Below are 23,784 nucleotides of genomic sequence, written 5' to 3'. Positions count from 1 at the left end.
CTTTATATGGCCTGGGCGTAGAGCAAATTGGAAAATTATAAATTTCAATGAGCTATAAATTATTTTATGCTAAGGGAATGGTTTTAAAGGCATTGATTGTTTGTTTTGAACCTTTTTAACATGTACACATGCTACATACATCATAAATAGTAAAAATAGTCCCGATTCACACCTAATAACAATGTCGCATTTTTTTATGGGCCATACTTTAGATGATTAGAATGAGAGCTAAAATAATTATGTTGATTTTTCACAAAAGGAATTGGAAAGAGTTCTGGAAATACCAGAACATAGAATTGAGCATGAGCATGAGCATGAGCATGAGAGATCACCCATGGTTGTCCCTCCGTTGCTGAACAGAACCGTAATATCCTTTCAGCACTACTGATTATAGGCTTCGACAATCTAGTGGTGTTTCCCTTATCAACAGCATGTATGAATGCGCTGAAAAGATAAAACACCATGATTGCTAAAGCTAGATCAGTTGCGAATAGGTAACAGTCATTGGCCACCAACGGCGCCCGCCATGTCAGTTTGTAGACCTCGATTTTAAAGGGACGGGAATGTTAGTTAGCGCAGGTTGCTACTAGGGCAGCTGATTTACTCTGTGCTTACACCCCACAAGCGCCAGGAACCTGAAAACTTGTTAGTAGGATAGGGTGTTTAGTCAGGATTCATCATAGAAGATGATGATGCGACCCAAAATCATAGTGTTTGTTGAAAGGTATTTTGTATTATTCTCAAGGCAAGCAATCGGATGCTGCGGATGAGACATTTCCCGTTTATCGGTTGTTAAATTTTAAATGAAATGGTTTAGTCTTAGACAGCCGGCTGTGGAAAGATAGAACCAAAATCATTTGTAATTAAAAAATGAAGGATTGAACAGTGCAATTTTTAACTTGAGATGATTTTACGAGTTTTAAATGATTGATGTTTAGTGAGGTACTGGTTAACGTTGCGAACGACGAGTTACAATGTTTATCGAGCTGAAATGGTATGATAGGGTTTTGTTGTTGTTGCACACCGACAACGAACGCGAAAAAAATTGCGACCCAACTAAAAGGCATCGCAAATCGAACTGGCTAGCTGTCATCGGGACAGCCAAAGCCAGCCGCACCTTCACACACACACACGCACGCGGAAAAAAAACGAAAAGCACACTGCGACGGACTCGAAAAAAATTTGCGAGCCAACGAAAAGGCATCGCAAATTGAACTCGCTAACTGTCATCGGGACAGCCAAAGCCAGCCGCACCTTCACACACACACACGCACGCGGAAAAAAAAACGAAAAGCACACTGCGACGGACGCGAAAAATTTTGCGACCCAACGAAAAGGCATCGCAAATCGAACTCAATACCAGAACATTGATTTTTCACAAAGGAATTGGAAAGAGTTCTGGAAATACCAGAACATAGAATTGATAAAGGCGAAAGTTTGATCTCAATTTTGTTGTAAAATACTGAAACCAGACTCAATTATAAAAGGATTTGCGGAATGGAGCGTAAGCAATTTGCCTTCAAATAACCGAATGAAGCTTTGCAGAAAAATGCTTCCATCCCAGATTGAAGTTAAAGGCGTATACATCATTCCGCCGTTAAACGGCTGTTTACTGTTCAGGAATAAATAATTTTCTACCTAGATAATTCAAGCAATAATCTAGCATTTCTTGTTGTGTTTGTTTCTTATTTCCTTAAAACAAGACAGACGATACATTTTTTTTTACAGTATCTTCCATGTGAAGACTAAAAATCTGCTCAAAATATTTTGAGAGTGAGACAGTTACAACATTTTAGGCAAATGAAAAAACTTTATTTCTAATACGGTGAATTCTGTACAAAGAGATTTCGATTACAAATTTTCATCAAAAAAAAAAATATTTGAAGTTGGCAACACTGCTACATATTAGTTGATCTTACTAGAACTAATGTGTGCAAAAAAAGGCTAGCCATTTTTTTAACATCAAAATTTTAGATGTTTAATCAACTGAAAACAAATTGAAATGCAGTTTCCCGCGTTGATAATCGTTAAAAAAATATTTTGACTTTTGTGAAATTCCGGCGTACAGTACCACATAGAGTTTTTTTCGCGTTAAAATGGTTTATCCATGCTTAGATATTTTGAAGATTTCTGATTGCCAGACAACTGGACTTGTGTAAAATGCATTTTAAACACTTTTTTTTTTGTTCAAATGTTGATACCATGGCTTATAGTTAATTTTTTTATTTTGTTGTTTTTATAATATTTTGTAATATTTTCTTTTTTTTTGTAAGATTTTCTTTTGTTTCAAATTTGTAAGATTTGCAATTTTCTTTCAAACATAAAATTATTTTTTCTTGTAATATTTTTATGAGTTTTTGCATTTTTTGAAATGCATTCTTTCACATGTCAATCCTTCAAATTGTTTATTTATAAAAATCTAAACATACTTTAAGGAACTTTTTTACTATTTTTTTTATATATTCGACTATTTTTCATCCACTTTTAACTTTAACTTCTTGTTCATTCGACCTTTTGTCATACATTTTGCTACGACAAAGCCCAAAAGTTTATTTTTTTATTTTTTTAAAGTTTTTTGCCGCCCTTCTTTTAATATTGTGTGTTTTCCAATCGAATTCCAGCTGGCCGGCAGTGAAATTATGGGGAAGAATAATGTGTAGACTTAGGCTAGGGGCCCGAAAAATTCAATTGATTGTTTTAAAGGCATTGATATTTATTTTTTTTATGCATGTTTGAAATCATGTAAACATTTTTTTATTTTTTATATTTTTTTTTAACTGTACCGCAAACTATTTTTTCTTTGCAAAACTTATATATTTTAAGAGATTTTAAAAGTAAAACAAAACATTATCTCGATGTACTGGTTTCGGGAAGAATTCATCGTGTTATAAATTTCTAAAAAATCAATACTCAACTACTTAACATATCAATGTCTTCATAGGTTCATACTTGCTTTATTTATAAATGATATGAGCAATTCTCTACGAAATTTTCTGATTTCCACCATTTTATTTGTTTTAATATTTTCATGTGTGTATCATTTTTAACTTATTCTGATTGGTTCATTGCAAAATTAAAATGTTTGTTTTTTATGTTAAAATCTTTTTGTAAACTTACATTTTATTGATGTCAAATATTTTGTTTCATGAGAATTTTACAAAACCGTTGCCGTTGACATGTTCAACATTTAAAAACATTAATAGTATTTTGTACATTACATTTATTTTTAAAAATGACAAAAGTTCCAACTTTCTACTGCCAGAACATTTGTGCAAAAGAAAAAAATCCCGTGTCCAAAAAGCCATTTTTTACGAAAAACTTGTATTTTCTTGATTTGGATTTTCATCACAGTTCCAGCTGTTTTTCAGTTTTTATTTTATTTTTGTTTGCTTTAAAATGGAACATCGTTTGGGAAATAACACAACTAATTGCATACTTATTTGACACGAAAAAAAAGAGAAGAGTTGTTGAAACAAGGCCAAATTTGACCCAAAAATATAAATGTTGGCAAAACATTGCAAAATCACATAAAACAAGATAAATCATCCTGGAAATGGATCAAAAAGGATGTTTGGCGATTTTCAAATTTTTAGAACGAAGCTCGTCTATAAAAATCTTAAGATTAATGATTTAATAAATTAAAAATAAATAATTTTTTTATGTTATCTCACGATTAAATTAAAACTCACCTTCAATTTAATAGCTTAAGTTCATCCAACCAAAACTCTTCCAACAAATTTAAATGCAGTTCACTGACCAACTTCCGTGCCCAGCTTCACAATCACGTGGCCGTCGTCACTTTGCTAGCTGTTATTCGTTGTCACCGCTTGCTACCGTTTTTTCTGTCACAGCAACTCCTCAAAATTATCCCACTCACGTTCAAAGCACCATTTCAGCTTCTTCACAACTTCAATTCTGCTAATGACACACGACACTGGGGAGGTACGAAGAGAACCACTTTTATTTTTAGCCACCCTAACCAAAATAAAGCAAAGAAGAGGCACTTTCTAAGGTTTGATCCTCCCGCCTTCAAAAACTCAAAAACTCTAGGAATAGCTATTTTGTAACACAGCACAGCACTTCACCTAGTTTTCAAGCTATCCACTTTCTTCCACATTTCTTCGAAAAAGATGGCCAAATTGATGCGTCGTCGAAGTCGTCGTCGTCTATCGACTTAAGCCGTCTACTCTAAGTAGCTTGACGTGCTGATGTTGTTCCTTTAGTGCATGACACACCTCTCTCTATCTTCCTGACACGCACCACACCGACCGACTGAACTTCAACGTTCCGATCTTCACTGTTGACTGCTGCTGCTCTCATAGTTCACCGTTCAGACTTCCTAATTCTGAGGTGGCGAAGTTCACCCGGACGACCTTACCCAGCAGCAGGTCCGAACCGATTAAGTAATACCTATTATGTGCAAAGGGGGGCAGAATCTTTCGGTTATAATGTTATACTGTTTCCGCTACCGGTTTTTGCTGTCGGCGGCGGTGCTACGAATCTAATTAAGAGTGTTCAAAACTTGATGGGAGATCGGAATCACTGCACAGCGGCCTTTCGGAGGAACTTTGTATCGTTCAACCTTGTGGTGGTGGTGGTGGCGCACCTGTTCGACCTATCTCGTGCCAAGGGTTAGACGGAACAGGTTGATGGACCGTAAGGGCATCATCATCATTATCATCATCTGCGTTAATGGAAATTCTGGAGGGAGGAGGGTGCGGGATGTACCCACGAGGAGGCATAGCTATCATTATGATTGAGTTAATTTTAATGCTAATGGGTAACATTGTAATGTTTGTTCTGAAGTTGAGTGATTGCGATGAAAATAAGTTGAGTTGCTGTGAAAAATAACGATTTGAGCAATTCTCCCAAGAATGAGCATATTTTTTGCAAATTTAATTAAAAAAAATGTCCACGTGGTTTATGGACGATCCCTATGAAAAAAAGAGAATTTTCAAAAATGTTTCTTTCGCCCAATGATTTTTTTGTGTGTAGCTTTTTTCTGAAAATCCATTCTCAAGATAATCATGTTTGTATTTAGATATTTTGCGTCTTCGGAACAAATGATCGGAGTTTATACAATCTTTTTTGTGATTTTAGTTAGGGTTATTCTGTGTGTGCAACCAACCAAACGGAACCACGCGGTCGCTTCTTACAAATTGAGTTGTTTCCATGTATTTTTATATTTTAATAATCTATACATGCAAATAACTCGCATAGGCATTTGGAAGGTGTTAGCTCTGCCGAGCTTCGGAGACCCATAGGGGGATGGCGTCGCTATTTTTAGACCATGTTTTCCACTTTTTCTCATCGAAACCGACTACTTTATCGACTTCATTTTGCTGGGCGAGATAGGACGCCGTCTATTTTTAGACGATGACTCAGCATTTTTCCACTCTTGCACTTAAAAAACCAGATGGCCGCACGATGTAACGCCACGTCCCTATTTCTACGCTGGCTAGCCGAGCGCGAGGTACCTTAGCTTTTATCGACAAGCCCCGCCCTGAAGAACGTTTGCACCAATCGGATTCAAACGTTATTTAGAACTTCCGAAACCCATCGCGTATATAGTTGGTAGTAACAGTATTCAAAATTCCAGTCATTGCTCACCAAGTCGCGATGGCCTAGTGGTAAGCATTTTTGCTTACCAATCCAAAGACAGGGGATCGAACCCCGACTCGTGCGACTTTGATTTTTCGTTCATGTTCAGAGTTTCAAGATTTATATTTCCTATTCTTTCTCGTTGGGAGCAGATGGGAATCGAACCCAGGACCATTCGCTTACAAAGCAAATACCGTAACCAGTCAGCCACGGCCGCTCCTGATTTTAGTTAGGGTTATTCTGTAGAAAAAAGTTTTTTTGATTAGTCAATTTAGGTTTACGTCGCACAGTGGTCGGAAACGCAAATTTAGCAGGGAAAGTGTATTCTCGCTTCAGGGATGCATTTTCGAGCTTCGGTATTTAAGAAGCATTGGTTAAGATCCAAACGATACCAGGGTGGTCCAAAAATTTCAATATTTTCAAAAATTATCTTCGCTCCTAGACGAGATAGAGGTATACTTTCTCTACAGTGTTGTAGTACTAGCCATTTCAAACAACTTTGCCGATGACACAAATCCTCTATGGGTAATTCTCTACCAACTCACACGAAATCGGGAAAAGTTGCCCTGACCCCTCTTCGATTTGCGTGAAACTTTGTCTTAAGGGGTAACTTTTGTCCCTGATCACGAATCCGAGGTCCGTTTTTTGATATCTCGTGACGGAGGGGCGGTACGACCCCTTCCATTTTTGAATATGCGAAAAAAGAGGTGTTTTTCAATAATTTGCAGCCTGAAACGGTGATGAGATAGAAATTTGGTGTCAAAGGGACTTTTATGTAAAATTCAGAATTCCGAAAAAACGTCTTTTCATCGAAAAAAACACTAAAAAAGTTTTAAAAATTCTCCCATTTTCCGTTACTCGACTGTAAAAATTTTTGGAACATGTCATTTTATGGGAAATTTAATGTAATTTTCGAATCTACATTGACCCAGAAGGGTCATTTTTTCGTTTAGAACACAAATTTTCATTTTAAAATTTCGTGTTTTTTCTAACTTTGCAGGGTTATTTTTTAGAGTGTAACAATGTTCTACAAAGTTGTAGAGCAGACAATTACAAAAATTTTGATATATAGACATAAGGGGTTTGCTTATAAACATCACGAGTTATCGCGATTTTACGAAAAACTGTTCATTCTACAGCATTTTATATGAAAAGCTCTAGGGTGGCCCATCAAAAAAGTGTTTTTATTGCGTATCTTTTTGCCTTCCTCACCTTAATGAGGAAAGGCTATAAAATCACTCGAAAAATTAACTTCTTTATTCGACCTCGTAGACCCACCTTCACGTATACCTCTCGACTCAGAATCAAATTCTGAACAAATGTCTGTGCGTGTGTTTTTCTGTAAGTCCGTGCAACGAAAAATATGCACACGGTTATCTCCGAACTGGCTGAACCGATTTGGACCGTTTTGGTCCTATTCGATCCGTCTTGGGGTCCCACAAGACCCTAGTTAATATTATGAAGTTTAGAAAAGTACTTCAAAAGTTATGCTAAAAAAACGATTTTAGCTAAACTTCGGAAGATTGTAAAAAGGGTGGTTTTTGTGAAAAAAAACCCGTCATGCTATATATTGTTAGAAAGGTATTTGAAAGACCTTTCCAACGAGTCTGATAGATTGAAGATCTGACAACCCCATCAAAAGTTATGAGCACTTAAGTGTTATTTATACACTTTTTTGAGGCCGGATCTCAAATATTTTGATGAAAATTTGTCCGGATCTATCATGCGACCCATCGTTGGATAGGTAATCAAAAGACCTTTCCAACAAGTCCAAAAAATTGAAGGTCTGACAACCCTATCAAAAGTTATAAGTACTTTAGTGTTTTTAAAACACTTTTTGAGGCCGGATCTCAGATATTTTGATAAAAATAAGTGTTATTTATACACTTTTTTGAGGCTGTGTAGTGTATTCACTTTATGAATGCGAGGAAGGCACCAACCACCTAAAGGTGGATAAAGTAACGTTTTTTTTGGGAAGTTCAAAAATATTTTCAAACTAAATTCAGATTTTTTTTTTTAGATTTTCAATTGTAAATTTGAGTTAGCTAAATTATGCTTTTGCTAGTCAAATGTACCGTCAACTGGGGTGAATCGGGACACATGGCGCGAATTGGGACAGCAGTTTTAACCATGATGGAGCACAATATTTTGATTTTTTTATTGGTTTCGATTAGAACAGACTCAGGCCAACAAAATGTACATCTGTTTCCAAATTTAAAAGCTTTAAGTGCTCTGAAAACTGCTGTCCCTTTTCTGACTGTAGTCCCAATTCGCCCCAGATGACGGTACTATTGAAATTATTTAAACATTTTTGATGAAGTGCACCGTTATCATTATATATTTGCATTTTTTGTTAAAAGATAAGTATTAAAAGGAGCCTTGTATTGACATACTAATAATGCCAAATGGATTCTTTTGAATGTAGCAAATGCATGCACAAAGTTTCATCCAAATAAAAAGACACGTAATAGAGAATTGGTGTCTTCTAGACATTTGAGGAGCTCATAAAAAAAACATTTTTGTTTCCAAGAGAACAAACCCGAGCAGGGGTAAATAATACGGGAATACCTAATTTTGGTATTACTTGGGCAAATAACAGGCACCAAAATGTGCCCTTGGTTGCCCAGTAACAGATGGTATAATACCATTAAATCATACCAAAGTCTTGTATGTGGAAGGGCACAACAATACCAAACCATGTTATTCCAAGGGTAAAATAATACCACAAAATAAAACCATTTCAATACCAAGTTGAGGTCTTCTGGATTTTTGAACATTGCTTGAATACCAAAACATGGTATTGCCATGGTTTTATTTTTAGGTATTCCCGCGCCCTTGTAAAATCAGATTTTGGCATTCCTGAGGTCTTCCACATACATGGTTTTGGTATGATTTCATGGTTTTTTACCATCTATTACTGGGCAACCAAGGGCACATTTTGGTCGCTGGTATTTGCACAAGTAATAGCAAAATTTGGTATTTTCATGCCATTTTTTAGTGCAGTAGTTGCAGTTAGTGAAAAAACGGAAATGGTCCATATGCAACAGCAAAATTTACTCACCTGATGATTCAATGTTGTTCTTGGTGATATTCTTTACCACATCGAATACATTTGTCATTGATGAACGGCTTGTGCTTAAATTGGTATGATACCCAATTTTGCTCTTGCATAATCCTTAAGACAAATTTTAAAGGGTCCAGGAATACCAAAATTTGGAATTGATACCAGAGAAAGGTATTATTACACATTTCCCTTGTTATCTACCCATGTTCGGGAATATCAGACCATTTAAACGAAAGTTACAGCCAACAAACTATGAAAAGCGCCATTTTGAAATGTTGATAACTTGAAAAGGTGATTGAGTTGGATCTCGCTCTTGATAACATCTGCTCTCAAGTCTGCTCTACAAATTTGTAGAACATTGATACACTTAAAAAAATCATCACCCAAAATAACAATGCTGAAGTTCAACTATTCAGCACTTGTATTAAAAAGTAATTCTTTTCGACACTGTTTTCGGTTTTGAGTTGACCAAATACCTGGACGCCAAACTAAAGCGAGGAATCAAAGCTTTCAGTTAAAAATCTAATTCAAAAGTTTTTCGGAATTGCACAAAATGTTGTCTGTGATTATTGGATTGTTGCCTTCCTCACCTCACTGAGGCAAGGCTATAAAATCACTCAGAAATTGAACTTTTTAAAAAAGCCTCCAAGATATACCTTTACGTATACATATCGGCTCAGAATCAAATTCTGAGCAAATGTCTGTGCGTGTGGATGGACGTAGAATTTTTTTCTCACTCACTTTTCTCAGAACTGGCTCGACCGATTTTGTCCGGATCTATGTTTTTGGGTTCGCCTCCAGGTTCTTTAAGTCTTTTTTAAATTTCATTCGGTTTGTTGCAGTACTTTAAAAGTTATGTTCGAAAAACTGTTTTGGTTGATACAAAAAAGGGTCATTATTTACATAATTTGAAAGCTCCGGCGGATAGCTGTCGGAACTTTCCACTCAGTGCACGCACACAAACACTGCAGTGCTTTCAAATGGTTCATCAAATTTATCATAGATGGCAGCACTCAGATGTATAGTGTCTTTACTAAGTAAGCGTTATCCAAAGCTTACGTAATGTGTGGTTGCAAGGCTTTTAGGAGGAAGGCAGCAACCACCTTCTGGTGGATTAAGTAACGTTTTTTTCATAAAATTATTTTTATTAGGTCCTTTTCGGTACTGGGACCTGGTTAGGACCGAGTGCTTGCCACAAGTTACAGGAAACTCCTTAAAACTTTCAATCAGTCCCGTACGTGTCCTCCAGCGCACCCAAACACGGACACGTGGTTTGAAACTACCGGCAGAGCCTGGCACACTGCCTACTTAGATTAACGTCGTCGCGACTCCAAGTCATCATCGCCAGGCCGGAAGGTTGGCCCCAAAATAGGGTGCGTTTACATGAAAATATTTAACTTTTATTTTTGTGTGTGCTCGTCCACTATGTTTACTATTTTGACGGTTTTTGTAGTCTGCTGAATGGGTTCAGTCAACACACACTTACAGACCATGGCACGTGGACACGCGGGTTTCCGCGTTTGACGCCACATGTGTGTGAGTTTGTGTTTACTCACGCAGAACAAAGCACACAGCTAAGCAGTTTTCCGAAAGTGCGTACAAATAACTTGGAAATTTTGTGGATTTTGAGTTATTTCAGTGTTGTCAAGTTTGTCAGATTATCAATTTCAAAACAATATGGATTACAAAATTACAGTGTTTCCAGCAAAGAGTTCTACATTTCAAAAGAATCCAGCTGGCACCATTCTAAGCAAATTACGAAAAGTAGGCCTTCTGCGCACTCTGTCCCAGCCAAAGTCATTCAATTCTCGCGGCTTGCTGGGGGTGAGTTTGAGGTTATGTGGCGCACCGCCTGGCTTAAAACAAGCAAGTATTCACGCTTTGGTCAAAAGCGTTGCTTAAATTGAATCACTGACCAGAAAATTGGCAAAAGTGGCGGCGGCGACTTCAATTTCAAGGTGCCAATAGTGCCGTTTTGGTTGCCATTTTGGCTGATCGTGAGACTTGACTAAGCTTGGCGGTCTAAGGCCGCCGCCCAATTCCGATTCCGATTCGAATCTTATGTGTTTTGTCGAATGCCACAACGCTGCGCGTTCAATGGATTTTGGAGGGGCGCAAAGAACTGGACCGGAGAGTCTGGTTCGTTAGATGTGGATAGATATTGTTATTCAAATTGTATTTTATTCGATTAACCACCGCCAGTGCAGCCTCGAAAGCGAAACCAGTAATTTTGTGGTCGATGGACTCGCCATAGACACTTAAACGGTCGTTTGGCACCACTGCCAATTTGACAGCTGGCCGGGGCGGCCATCTTTGTTTGGCTCGTCTCCAAATTCGGTGCTCACGCCAGTTTGCATCGTTCTAGCCAAATGAATTAATAACTTCCGGAAAAACTGATCATTGCGGAATGCAGCTGCCACTCCGACAACCGTGGAGGTCACTTTCTATGCTTCCGAAATAGTTTGTTGAGCGGCTTTGTTCGGTCGTAGCACCTTAACAAATCATTAAGGGGAGGAGGAGGGGGGGTTCAGCATGATGGTGGTTTGAATTCTATTGTGTGGTCGGCGGAGTGGCCGTAGAATGCCGCGAAAACCGGCCCGCGCGACGTTTCAATGTTGAACATTTTGCAACAACACTGACGACGCAAGTGGCGGAGTGAGGCATAAAACGCCACGGTCTTTTTTTCAGGGCTTCATGATCGTTTGAGAGGTTTGTAGATCCGGCACCTTTGCAGGTGGGGCAACTTTGGACATTTAAGCAGAATGTTCTGTTTTTTTTTTTTTATTATAAGGTTTGTCAATTTACTACTTAAACTGGCAACACTGTTCTTGAAATGGAACCTTGAGAATCAAATCGAAGAAAAATAATAAAAATATTAATAATTAAACTATTATTTTTGTCCCATGAACTTTCCAAATCGTCGCCGTCATGCTAATTTGTCGTACGTGCATTTTGGGCCGAATTGAGTTAAGAACGCCATTTTGTGCAGATCACAATGCCTCATCTTTTGACCTGTACAGATCCCCAGAATTCGATTTCAATCCTGAGATATTCAATAAAAACCAAAAAAGCTTCGAAATTTTTTGTCACTTTTCATATGAAAGTAGTTTCAATCTTGTCGTGCTATCTTGTCACTCCCTGAAAATTGATGTAAGTGCGACAATTGGCCAAAGGGATTTCAGGTCAGAACGCGTTTGACGCACGTACAAGTTAGACTACCGTAAACATTTGTAATTATAACTCGAAACTCCAGCAACCAACTTCAACAAAACTTCGGGACAATGCACAGAATGGTCAGCCAAACAAAACGTGTTTGTTATTGTTTACATTGCGTGCTCTAGTTTTTGTTTCTTCAAGGTCAAATATTAAAACGCGTTTTGCTCGGAACGTCGAAATGACGTTTGTCGCACACGACGACGTCGAAATAACCTAAATTAGAGTTTTTTGAAATTTTTCAGAACTGCATAACATCATAAACGATTAATTATTAAAGTTTCGGCCTTGATCATCTGATTTGTCAAAAATATGTTTATGTCATCATTTTCAAGTGCAATTCAATAGAGCTTTATGACGTTTCGCGCACACACACTAGCGCACCATTTGATTTTGCTGGCCGGACAAATTTTAACCTCACTTTTTTTCGTGTACGTACACGCAATACATGCGCACGTAGATAACTCTATTGGCAACACTGTTACCCTAATAAAACCGTAACAAAGAATACCAAAATCAGATAAATTTGCAATTTTTTACCATTTCTCCGTTCAAATTTCCGCCTCTATTGAGTGAACTCGAATCAAGTGTCCCCGCTACCCTTAGTAGGCCACTTCTCGCATACCAAAGTGCCAAAGCTGGGCCAAAGTATGGCCTACTGCCCAGTAGTAGTACACGTTCACGCCGATACTCCACCAAAATGAAGGAAGAAAATATCACGTTCCTTCACTCACTAAACCACACAGCTCGACCGTGGTGGTACGAATGTTTTTTAATGTAATTCACCTAGTTATTGAGGGGCAACGCGAGCCATAACAGCGCGATTTTTGAACCATTTGTTTCTGCCGGCCAACTTTATAGGTGGGCCCGTGCCTCTCCTCATATAATAAACGATAGAGCCGTTGGAGAACACCCTTCAGCGCTGAAAATGCACCGGATTGAAAGTAAAATCTTTTAAACTCAATTTAGCGATTGCATAACGGCTTAACGCTGTAGTCCGGTGTGTTTATCAATGGAGGCTGCTACCAATGTCTGGAGAATGGACCTTTTTTGTCTAACAGGGGGCAAGAAGACTGTTTGGAAAATGAGCTTTTCTTGAAAATTTATTTTAGGTATTGCAGGAATATGTTGATCACAACAATATCAAAGTTAACTGAATTTTAATCTCAATGAAATTTCCCAAAAGAATTCAGCATAAATTCATTGGAAGAAAAGCAAAAAAAAGTATAAGTTTTAGTTTTATTCCAATGGTAACTGAAGTTTAATATGATGGAATGTATCTATTAAACTTCACAATCCAGAGGTCGCCGGTTCGAATCCCGCGGCGGGTGCTCTAAAATTCTTTGTGTAAATATGGGTATTCGGCGCCGTCGCTCCGTGCCATACTTTCATACACTTAGGAGCCCAGGGCGGCGAAGTCCTTGTAGATAAAAAGGAAGACACTAGTGGTTGGTACTAGCAATGGTGACCAACAGCTATAAAGTCAACTTCGTTTTCGTATCTAGAAGTCGTAAAAGTATTCCAAGCTTAGTAAAAAAGGAATCATAAGTATCGAGCTGTCAATCTTCCGGACTTTAGCCAAAATCGGTTGCAAAAAGGTTGTAAAATGCATTGTACATGGTTACAGTTGGAATTATTGATCTTTAGATTTTTTTTTACCGAAGTTTTAACAAAAAAAAGTGCAAACTGTAGTTTGTAATTGTCTGCTCTTAAAATTTGTACTGTAAAAATTTTTTTTGCAAGGTTTCATAACAAAAAACACATTTTTAAACCACTTCCGTGATTGATGCCTTCTTCACAATCAAATGCAAAAGCTTTCCGGGCAATTCTTCCACACGGCGTGGCTGGTGCAATTTGTTTAAACCGAGATACCCTAACGTAGATTCATCTGTATGAATGAAATCTGGAGTTTTTTTTGTTGAAAATTCCAGTTTTTGCTTTTTGGGCGTTTTTGAAACCACCTTGAGTCAGGGGTATTAAAAACACTCAAAAAGCAAAAACTGAAAATTTGGTTTATTGGACCTTTTCAAAAAAAAAACTACAGAAATATTCTATCCAAATTCTATCGGTCTGGGTTCTTGATTTTTTGTACGAATTTTTAAATGACCTGGACTAATAGGTGGATCGATATCTTAAAAAAATGTTTTAACAGATTTAAAGAGAAAATTCTTACTTTAAAATCCTTTTTTAAGGTTTGTTGATCTAATTTGAATGTCAGAAGTTATTCCAATTTGAAAACATATTTTTTTCATGCAAACTTCGGGTGACCTTGATTCTCTAGGACCATGTTTGTCACTCAAAAAATATCCTCAAAATGGTTGTGTTTGCATTGGAATATTTTTTGACAGTCAAAATCGATTTAAAAACATTAAAAAGGGTTTTATAAGTAAGAATTTTCTCTACCAATCTGTTTTAACAAATATTTATTCCAACTATAAGGCCAGGTTACTTAAAAATCTGTACAAAAAATCAAAAATCTAAATCCTAAATATTTAGAAAAATTCAAATGCATAGAGATTCTTATTTAGTTTAGCATTTTTTGGAAATTGAATTATTATGTTTTTTGAATTGGATGGAACTTTGTGTGAACCTTTTCCAAGATCAAAGATGACCAGGATAGTTTTCAAAAGGTCCTACACGCCAGTTGTAAACTTAGCTGTATTTTGATCGGTTATCTACCAATTTACGAATTATCAAATTCAAAAAATGCTTTGAATAAATCATCTGCACGACCTTTAAATGCTCTTTACTGAAAAACAATGAAAAATGGATTTGTGTCAGAGAAATAATCCAATAAGAGTCGGAGTTCGCGAAAGCTGTTACGACGTATTGCAAAGTAACCAGAGATTTACATCATTAGTTTGTCAAAATAAGCCTCCATACAATTTTGGCAACTGTCCATAACATTTTCAATAATCTGTATCTCTAGAATGGTTCAGCAAAGTTGTAGATATTGCTTGTTAGATCTCTGAGAAAAAAATTACTCTAAAAAAATTACCCATTTTTTAAATTTAACTTTTTACACAATATATTAAAATGCACAAAATAAGCATTAAAAAAACATTTTTGGGCAGGTTTTAAGCGACAAAAAATTGCATCTTTTGAGAAATGGCACAAGTTGATCAAAATTCTTTTGGCAGTGTTTTTTTTCAGTTTAAAAAGATCGCGGCATTTGAATAACGTGGAAAAAAGTCAAACAACTTGTTTGACTTTATTTTTGTGTAAAATTAAATTTGTACTCAAAATGTACTTTTGACCGAGCCACGTAGCTAAGTGGTAACGCTTCCGTCTCGTAAGCGGTAGATCGGGGTTCAAATCCCGGCTCGGACCAACACAACTGGGTGATCTTTTCCCTTCGATTCGATTCGAGGGAAGGTAGTGTATCGTCACAGACTGGACCTTATCAACGACACCTTAGGAAGGCGACCTATGGAATGTTAACATTAACCTTAACATGTTAACATTAGTTGAGTGAAAAACTGCCACTGAATCCGCTTTGTAAATGCCGGCCCCGATACTCCTCAAGGGTGTTCCCCTCAGGAACTGGGAAAGATAATCTCGAAGGTTAATTTTTTTAATTTTTTTATTTCTCTTGCCAAATCTATTGTTAGAATATCCAATTACATCTAAATGAATTATAGTGTAAAGGAACTCCAAAACTCTATTAGGTTATAAGAAACACGAAATTGTAAATTGATTATTTACTAATAAACACTAATTGAATTGAAATTGAACTGGGAAAGATTTATTTTACTTTTACAAAATGTACTTTAAACAAAAATTTATATCGTGCACCGTTTTAATGAAGTTATTTTTTAAAATTGTGACTTTTTTTAACGTGTAGAAGGCATAACCAAGCTTAACCATCTCTAATAATATAATTTCTAAAAGGATTAAATTTCCTACAAATTTGCTTAAAAAAAAGATAGCTTCTCTAAGAATAGCAAACAGGAAAAATATTTTTTTATGCATCACCATAATAGCGTTGAATTTTTATGCCGTTGCAAATATTTTTTCATGTTTATGTCCCTCGCATATGACCAAAAAAGGGCAAAAAAAAAAGCTTAAAAATTGAATTTACGAGCCATGGTTTCAACATTTGAATGGAAAAAGTGTTTTAAAGTGCATTACAGTTACCCGAGCATGGGTAAATAACAAGGGAAATGCGTAATAATACCTTTCTCTGGTATCAATACCAAATTTTGGTATTCCTGGACCCTTTAAAATTTGTCTTAAGGATTATGCAAGAGCAAAATATGGTATCATACCAATTTAAGGTATTGTTTTAATATTGCAAAATTGCAGCATTTGTCAATGGTCGAACACCACATTTTGGTATTCTTTTGGTATTACAGTATTTTATCAAATTCCTCTGAAACTATGGGAAAATTTTGACCAATTTTGACAAAATAATTAATTTTGCACTAAAATGATGTATCAAAGCAAATGCTTTAATTGAAAACCGGAAATTTCAAACTTGATTTTAAACATTTTTGATATACCCCCTAAAGAAATTACTTGAAATTGTGGAAAATTTTCTAAGTCAGGATGCCACATTTTGGTATTATTTTGGTATTGAAAGGTTTCATCAATTTTCTCTGAAACTATCGAAATTTTTCAAAAATTTTGACGAGATAATTAATTTTGCGCTAAAAGGACTTGAAACCCAAAAATGTTAAAGCTGATTTAATTTTTTTTGTGATATGCCCACTAATATTTTTTTCAAACACGTTGAAATTTCTCTAAGTCGGGATAACCAAGTACTTTGAAAAACGAATCAATCAACAGATTATTGAATTTTGGTGAATTTCAATCCAGTTTCATTTTAATAATACTTATTTTTCAATCTTGTTATTTTTTCAGAAGCTTCAAGAACTTCAAGCACAGGCCGTTCATCAATGACAAATGCATTCGATGTGGTGAAGAATATCACTAAGAACAACATGGAATCATCAGGTGAGTAGATTTTGCTGTTTCATATGGATCATTTCCGTTTTTTTCACTAACTGCAAATGTTGCACAAAAAATGGTATGAAAATACCAAATTTTGGTAATACTTGTGCAAATACCAGCGACCAAAATGTGCTCTTGGTTGCCCAGTAATAGATGGTAAAATACCATGAAATCATACCAAAATCATGTATGTGGAAGACCACAGGAATACCAAAATATGATTTTCCAAGGGCGCGGGAGTACCTAAAATTAAAACCATGGCAATACCAAGTTTTGGTATTCAAGCAATGTTCAAAAATCCAGAAGACCTCAACTTGGTATTGAAATGGTTTTATTTTGTGGTATTTTTTTACCCTTGGAATAACATGGTTTGGTATTGTTGCGCCCTTCCACATACAAGATTTTGGTATGATTTCATGGTATTTTACCATCTATTACTGGGCAACCAAGGGCACATTTTGGTCGCTGTTATTTGCCCAAGTAATACCAAAATTTGGTATTCCCGTGTTATTTACCCCTGCTCGGGTAAACCTCGCATATGCAACTCATATGGGGGTTTCTTAAGGGGTTACATACATTTAGAAAATCGCAACATTTCATATTTCAGAAAATTTATTAAATCAACTTAAAAGATGATTTTCATTACTCCTGAAAGTTTCATGAGGATATTTTATAATTAAAATAAGTTACAGACGATTTAAGCTGAAAATTTTGCCATGCGCAAAGCGAACTGTCAAAATTTGCGAGCGTTTTTCTCTGAACACCGAGATGATTTCCGGATGCCACGATATCTCGAAATGGGATTGACCAAATTAGCTGAAATTTGGGGTGAAGACTCGTAAGACATATCCGGTGTGCATGACGATGCTCGATTTTGATTTTTTGCATTTTAAAAAAATACAAAAATCAAAAACTTTTGATTTTTTATATGAAAAACATAAAAATATTTTTATCTTTTTCAAAAATAAACTTTTTGAAAATCGGCCTTCGTCATGCACACGGAACCGGTTTAATGAGTCTTCACCAAAATTTTGAGCCGATTTGGTCAAGGCAGTGTTGAGATATCGTGGCACCCGTTTTTTGAAAATGCTAACTTCATATAGCTGTATCTCGGCAATGATACAACCAAATGTCTTCAAATTTATTTGGTTAATAGTTGAAAATGTATATTTTAATGTACTGAAAACAGATTTAAAAAAAGTTTAAGTTTGTGCTCAAATCAACCTCTGACATTTTTGCCGATTTACATGTATGTAACCCCTTAAGCGAAGCACGCATATGCGAGTCACGGGGCTTATGGGAATTTAGCTATATGGGAGACATGGGCTATATTCTTATACAAAATCATCTATACTATACAAATGTATAGTATTTTGGAACCGTTATGAAGTCAGCTATTTAGCTACACCAAACTTACATGGTTAACGATGTTCATACACCTGTCCAGTTGTTTTGCATACATTAGTTTCCAAAATATCAAAGTACCTATAGACAAAAAAATTATTTTTTGCGAAAAAAAAAGTTTTTGCGGTGCTATGCATTGTAATTTCGTAAAAAATCAAAATATTTTTAATCCAGCCCAAACATGCTAAATATGACTGTCAATGCAGAAAAATGCATTTTAGATTGTTTTCAGTTGATTTAACTTCTATATTCATTAAAATTTTAAAGTTTTTTGAAAAAAAAAAATGTTTTGCCCCCTGATTTTTCGAACAAATTTTGATAGGGGAGGGCGACATAAACTTTGAAAAATATTTGCAACGGCCTTACTCAGCAAATAAGCGGACCCTATCAAATGTTTTACGTTTCCCGTTGACACCAAGATTTCAACTCATAACTATTTTGATCTGCAAATTATTGAAAAACTTTTAAGAAAAGCTATGTTACATTAACATGTGAGCATGATTTAAACTGCCCATGTTCGTATAAATGTCTAATATGCAAAAACAGCAAGCTGAGAAAAACGCATTTGAAGTTTGTCCCACACATAAGGCTACGTGTTAAGTTTTCGCGAAAAAACTGGATTTCCTCCTGATTTCCAGAACAAAGAACTGGATATTGTAGGCTCTTTTAAAAGAGGACACAATTTTGAATTGAACTGCATAATTAACTCAAAAACGATGAAAATGCATACCGTCAACTGGGGTGAATCGGGACACATGGGGCGAATTGGGACAGCAGTTTCAACCATGTTAGAGCACAATATTTTGATTTTTCTGGTTGGTTTCGGATAGAACAGACTCAGACCAACAAAATGTGTACATCCATTTCCAAATTTAAAACCTTTAAGTACTCTAAACACTGCTGTCCCTATTCAGACTGTAGTCCCGATTCACCCCAGATGACGGTATGGGACTTTTATGCGATCAGGGGCAGTATAGGTCTTCCGAAACTTCCTCGTATTTTGAGTTAAAGGCTTAAAAAAGAAACAAGTTGATGTTTCAACATATTGACACCGACAACTACATTGCATGATTGTAACAACATCTTGGAATGTTCTGAGTTATCCAAGAAGTCCTTGGAGTTGAGACCTGTAAGTCTAGTGCCGTAATACGCACGAGGTCAGTGGTTTTTTAACTCCGGATAATACCCGCAAAGCTTCAGTGAGTATGGGAGACTTCTTTGCAAATGTGTTGGGATACCCGAAGTTATTTTCATTCAAATCAAAAACATCTGGCTTAGTAAAGTTCACACAATAAAAAAAATCAAATAGAAATCTGTATTTACAAAATGATTCTAAATGCTAATGATTTCAGTCATTTTACAGATTTTTTCACGGTAATAAGCAATTTAAAAAAAAACTTGAAATTTTTAGCAAAAAATCACTTGAGAGTTCACAAACAAAAACCAACAAACAGTAGTTAATTGTGCAGTTTCGAGCATCACCCACAGGCTTAATTTCCACGCCAAAGCACGTTTTCCTCTCACGTGGTTCAATGAGTATCGAGCCCGTGCTGGGGGTAGGGAAGAAGCGCTGCTGATTATGGCTAACCCTCCATCAATCCACTCCCACCCTGCATGTAATAGATCTTCGTTAATAGTGCACATTAATTTCAGTTTACACCTTGTTTTTTACATCGAATTTGAGCTACGCCGGCGCCACCGTGTTCATGTTCGATCGCAGTCAGCCATGCACCACTGCCAGTGGTGCATTGCTTTTGTAGGTCACTACGCCAAAATCGCACCTTCGCCACAAGAGTCGTCGTTTCACGCTCGTACAACTTGTTTCTTGCGCTTAAAAAGTGCAACCTAAGCTCACTTTGGTCACATTTTCATCACAAAACACTCAAAAAGCCACATTTGCATGTGATCTCTGATCTTTACTGATCAGCACTTGGGGACTCGACTTCTGGCAATCTGTTCAACGCCTGCTCCGACGACGACGACGACGACGCATCACCAAAAGTGCAGCAGGCCATGCCGTCATCAATCTTAATCTGCTATTAAGCACACTCACACTCCCCCTCGCACTTACAAAGGCCACTTTCCCGGTCACGCCGAAAGTCACAAAACTGTCGCAACCGTTGAAAACCGCAACTCCCCGTTCAAAGTCACGTTCTCGTGGTTCAGCTGGCTGCAGAACTTGCAATAGTCACTGAACACGCGCGCGCCCAAACTCCGACTGCTGGGGGAAAAGCCGTTCTTGCTCGAACCGCTGCCAATCGAATACTGGTCGGTTGAGCTGGGCCGACTGTGCGACGACTACCGCGCTCAGAACATCAATGACGAAGGCTGTGCACTAGACTTAACGCGGCAGTAGGCGCACGAGTGAGCGATCAAAGCATGCGGGCTTCCGAGTTCTTTGCGCAGCGGCGCGTTCGGCAAGGCAGTGATGGAAAAGTACGCTGTGATGAGGATCGTGGAAACGAATCACTTCAAGCGATGACATTTTCAAAATTTCGTTTCATAAATTAAATAAATATAAAACTGTTCAGCGATGGTTACTCGCGATGCATCACGATAGTCTCCAGCTCCGAAGGTATCACTGCTGAAAACATGGTTTTAACGAGAGATTCGCTCAAGACTGAGCGTTAAATGAGAGAGTTGTAAACAAACTTTGTAACAATCCGGCAGCAGCATTCGGTGGGCTATGTCGATTACAAGCCTCTAATCTGAGAGTACTGGTACGGCGCGTGCGCGCGAGTTTCTGCGCTTAAGCTCAGTGGATGAGCGGCAGCAGTTGCTTTTTACTTCTCTCACTTTGCAGCATGTGTGTCAATTAGGGTAGTTTGAGAAATTACTGGTTGGCCAAGTAATTAAAGCTATTTTAATTACCAAAGGGAATTTAAAAGCGTTACAAGAACGCAGATAATCTTTATTGAGTTTCAGCGATAGATATGATTAATTAGAAATACCTTTTTGTGATCATTTATCACGCAAGGAGAGGGGATTCTTTGCCAAATCAACTTAGCAATTATTTTGCAGTTCCGCAGATAGTGCAGATATCTCTCAATTTACTTAGGGGTTTACATATACGTAAAATTTACCAACAAATAAGGTATGGTTATCATTTGGTCCGTAATTTCACTTCTGAAAGCTATGGCCTATCTACAATTACTTAAGAGAGAGTTTTTCACCAGTATGTAACAGGTCGTACCGAGGTGCTCCGATTTGGATGAAACTTTCAGCGTTTGTTTGGCTATACATGAGGTGAACTCATGCCAAATATGAGCCCTCTACGACAAAGGGAAGTGGGGTAAAACGGACATTAAAGTTTGAATTCCAAAAAACATGAAAAATCATAAAATTGCTCCCATTTGCGTAAAACTTGATCAATTTCAACTCTCTTAAATGCATTCGAAAGGTCTTTTGAAGCACTTTAAAGTTTGCTATTTACATCTAAGATTGGTTTGAATTTTTTTCATAGCTTTTGCAAATTACTGTTAAAAATTGTTTTTTTTTTAAACCTGAATATGCCCTGCCCTGTAGCCCTGTCGACGGTACTTTTTGGCTCATTTTTTACAGATTCGGAATCCTCGATAAATTCCACGTAAGTTTGAAGTATTCGAGTCGTCAATTTGATTTTGAAAAATAATTAAATAAAATATTTTTGAAAAAAAAATAGATTTGGTTTACTCTGTGATCCATACGTCAAATGATACCAAGTAGGCGTATCTGTTTTACCCCTAATCTGACAAAATGTTAAAAAATATTTGGCATTTTTTTCAATCAAGTTAACAACTTTTTTACTTCAAACTGACGTGAAATTTCCAGAGGAATCCGAATATATAAAAATTTTGCCCAAAAAGTGCCGTCTTCATGGGCTACAGTGCAAAAGTTAACGTTGTAAAAAGTTTGTTATAGAAAAATCGTAAATCTATGAGTAAAACTGTGATTGGCCAAAAAGTTAATACCGTAGGCTTATATACAATTACTAGGCTTAGTGATTTTTCACGCTTGAAAATTGCAAATTTCACGGGGACCTTAATTTCAAAACACCAAATTTCACGGAAATTTCGCGGAACGGGAAAAATGTTGAAATAACTCTGAAAATCTTATGTTTAATTCACAGAAACTTCTTTTTATGCTTCATAATATGTTATTCTTCAATAAACTAAACAAAATGTTTACTAAATTTGAACGTGACACAAAAAAAAAACTTTTAATAATTTCTTAAAAAGTTTCCAAGTGGTTTATCGATGGGCTCTATATATATTTGGAAACGAAATGTAGGGCACACGAATTCTCATTTATTGAACTGCCTTTCTAATATTCGACTAATATAGCTTAAAAGATTTCGCTGATTTGCTTCTGTTTTATCATTTTACTTTTTATTGAATTTCATTTCTTAGCTAGATTTAACAATCTTGTCCAGCCAAAATGATTAAAATAATTTGAATTTTCTGCAACATTTTGCCCAATAAAAATATTTTTGAAGATTTTCCATCACAATTTAAAAAAAACTAAATTAAAAATCAATAGGCAATAATAATTTAATCTGTAACGAAATCGCCAATTTTTTTTTCAAATTCAGAACAGAAAACAAAATAAGGTAATATCGTGAAAATTAAACAGGACTCAGAAAGAAATGTTTTTAAAAAGTGATTTCAAAGGTAAAAAATACTATTCATATTATCTTGAATCTTTTAATTTCTTTTAAAATTATACTTTTCAAATAAAATAGTAGTCAAATTGTTATTACAGCGATTGATAATATTACTAAATTCAGTTAGTTTTCTAGAAAAAAAATTAACAAATCATCAATATCACCCTTTTCAATTGAAAACTAATAAAATTTACTTAAAAAATCCTTATTGATGAATTATTTATTATTTTTGTTATTTCAAAGAATTGATTTGAGAAAATTGATAAATTTCACGGAATTCCACGGAAATCTTCAAATTTCACGAATTTCACGCTGTCCGCGAAATCGTGAAAATTCACTAACCCTAACAATTACCTATATTTTGACCTATGGGAGTATGGGTGTTGGAGGCTGTTGCAAAAAGATATTAAGGTTTAAAAAAAATCCATTTTCACCAGTAATTTGCAAAAGCTATGAGAAAAAGTCAAACCAATCTTAGATGAAAATAGCACACTTTAAAGTGCTTCAGAGACCTTTTGAATGCATTTAAGAGAGTTGAAATTGATCAAGTTTTACGCAAATGGGAGCAATTTTATGATTTTTCATGTTTTTCGGACCTCAAACTTTAATGCCCGTTTTACCTCCACTTCCCTTTGTCGTAGAGGGCTCATATTTGGCATGAGTTCAGCTCATGAAATAGACAAAAAAACGCTGAAAGACCTCTCGACCTCGATACGACCTCTAGAACAAACCGTGCAAAATCTACAAATACTGCCTCTTAACTTAGAAAATTGTACGTACCGTCATCATTGGGTCTGGGGATTGAGATTGGGTCATACAAGAATGCTGAAATTTCTTTGACCCAATGTCACCCCTGATGGCGGTAGCGTAGGAATTCGAGTCTATAGAAAAAAATCTGATCTTCTTC

The 23,784-nt window shown here is 36.3% G+C and overlaps 1 protein-coding gene across 3 annotated transcripts in view; it reads right to left on the bottom strand.

Moving 5' to 3' along the window:
• LOC120426007 (torso-like protein) overlaps positions 1–20,546 on the bottom strand; it is a 59,137-nt gene extending 38,591 nt beyond the window's left edge. Inside the window, exons 1-2 of one of the 3 annotated variants that reach the window (XM_052708026.1) lie at positions 20,289–20,546; positions 3,690–3,934 (exon numbers count right to left, since the gene is read on the bottom strand). The gene's annotated coding sequence lies outside the window, so the exon portion shown is untranslated. The remainder of the gene's footprint in view (positions 1–3,689; positions 3,935–20,288) is intronic. The other 2 variants (XM_039590679.2, XM_039590674.2) reach the window with 2 other exon arrangements.
• Between the last annotated feature and the right edge of the window lie 3,238 nt (positions 20,547–23,784).

The sequence above is a fragment of the Culex pipiens genome, chromosome 1 (genome assembly GCF_016801865.2).
Source record: "Culex pipiens pallens isolate TS chromosome 1, TS_CPP_V2, whole genome shotgun sequence".
NCBI lineage: Eukaryota > Metazoa > Arthropoda > Insecta > Diptera > Culicidae > Culex > Culex pipiens.
Note: the sequence above shows the minus strand (reverse complement) of the source record. Positions and strands in the feature narration are given on the sequence as shown.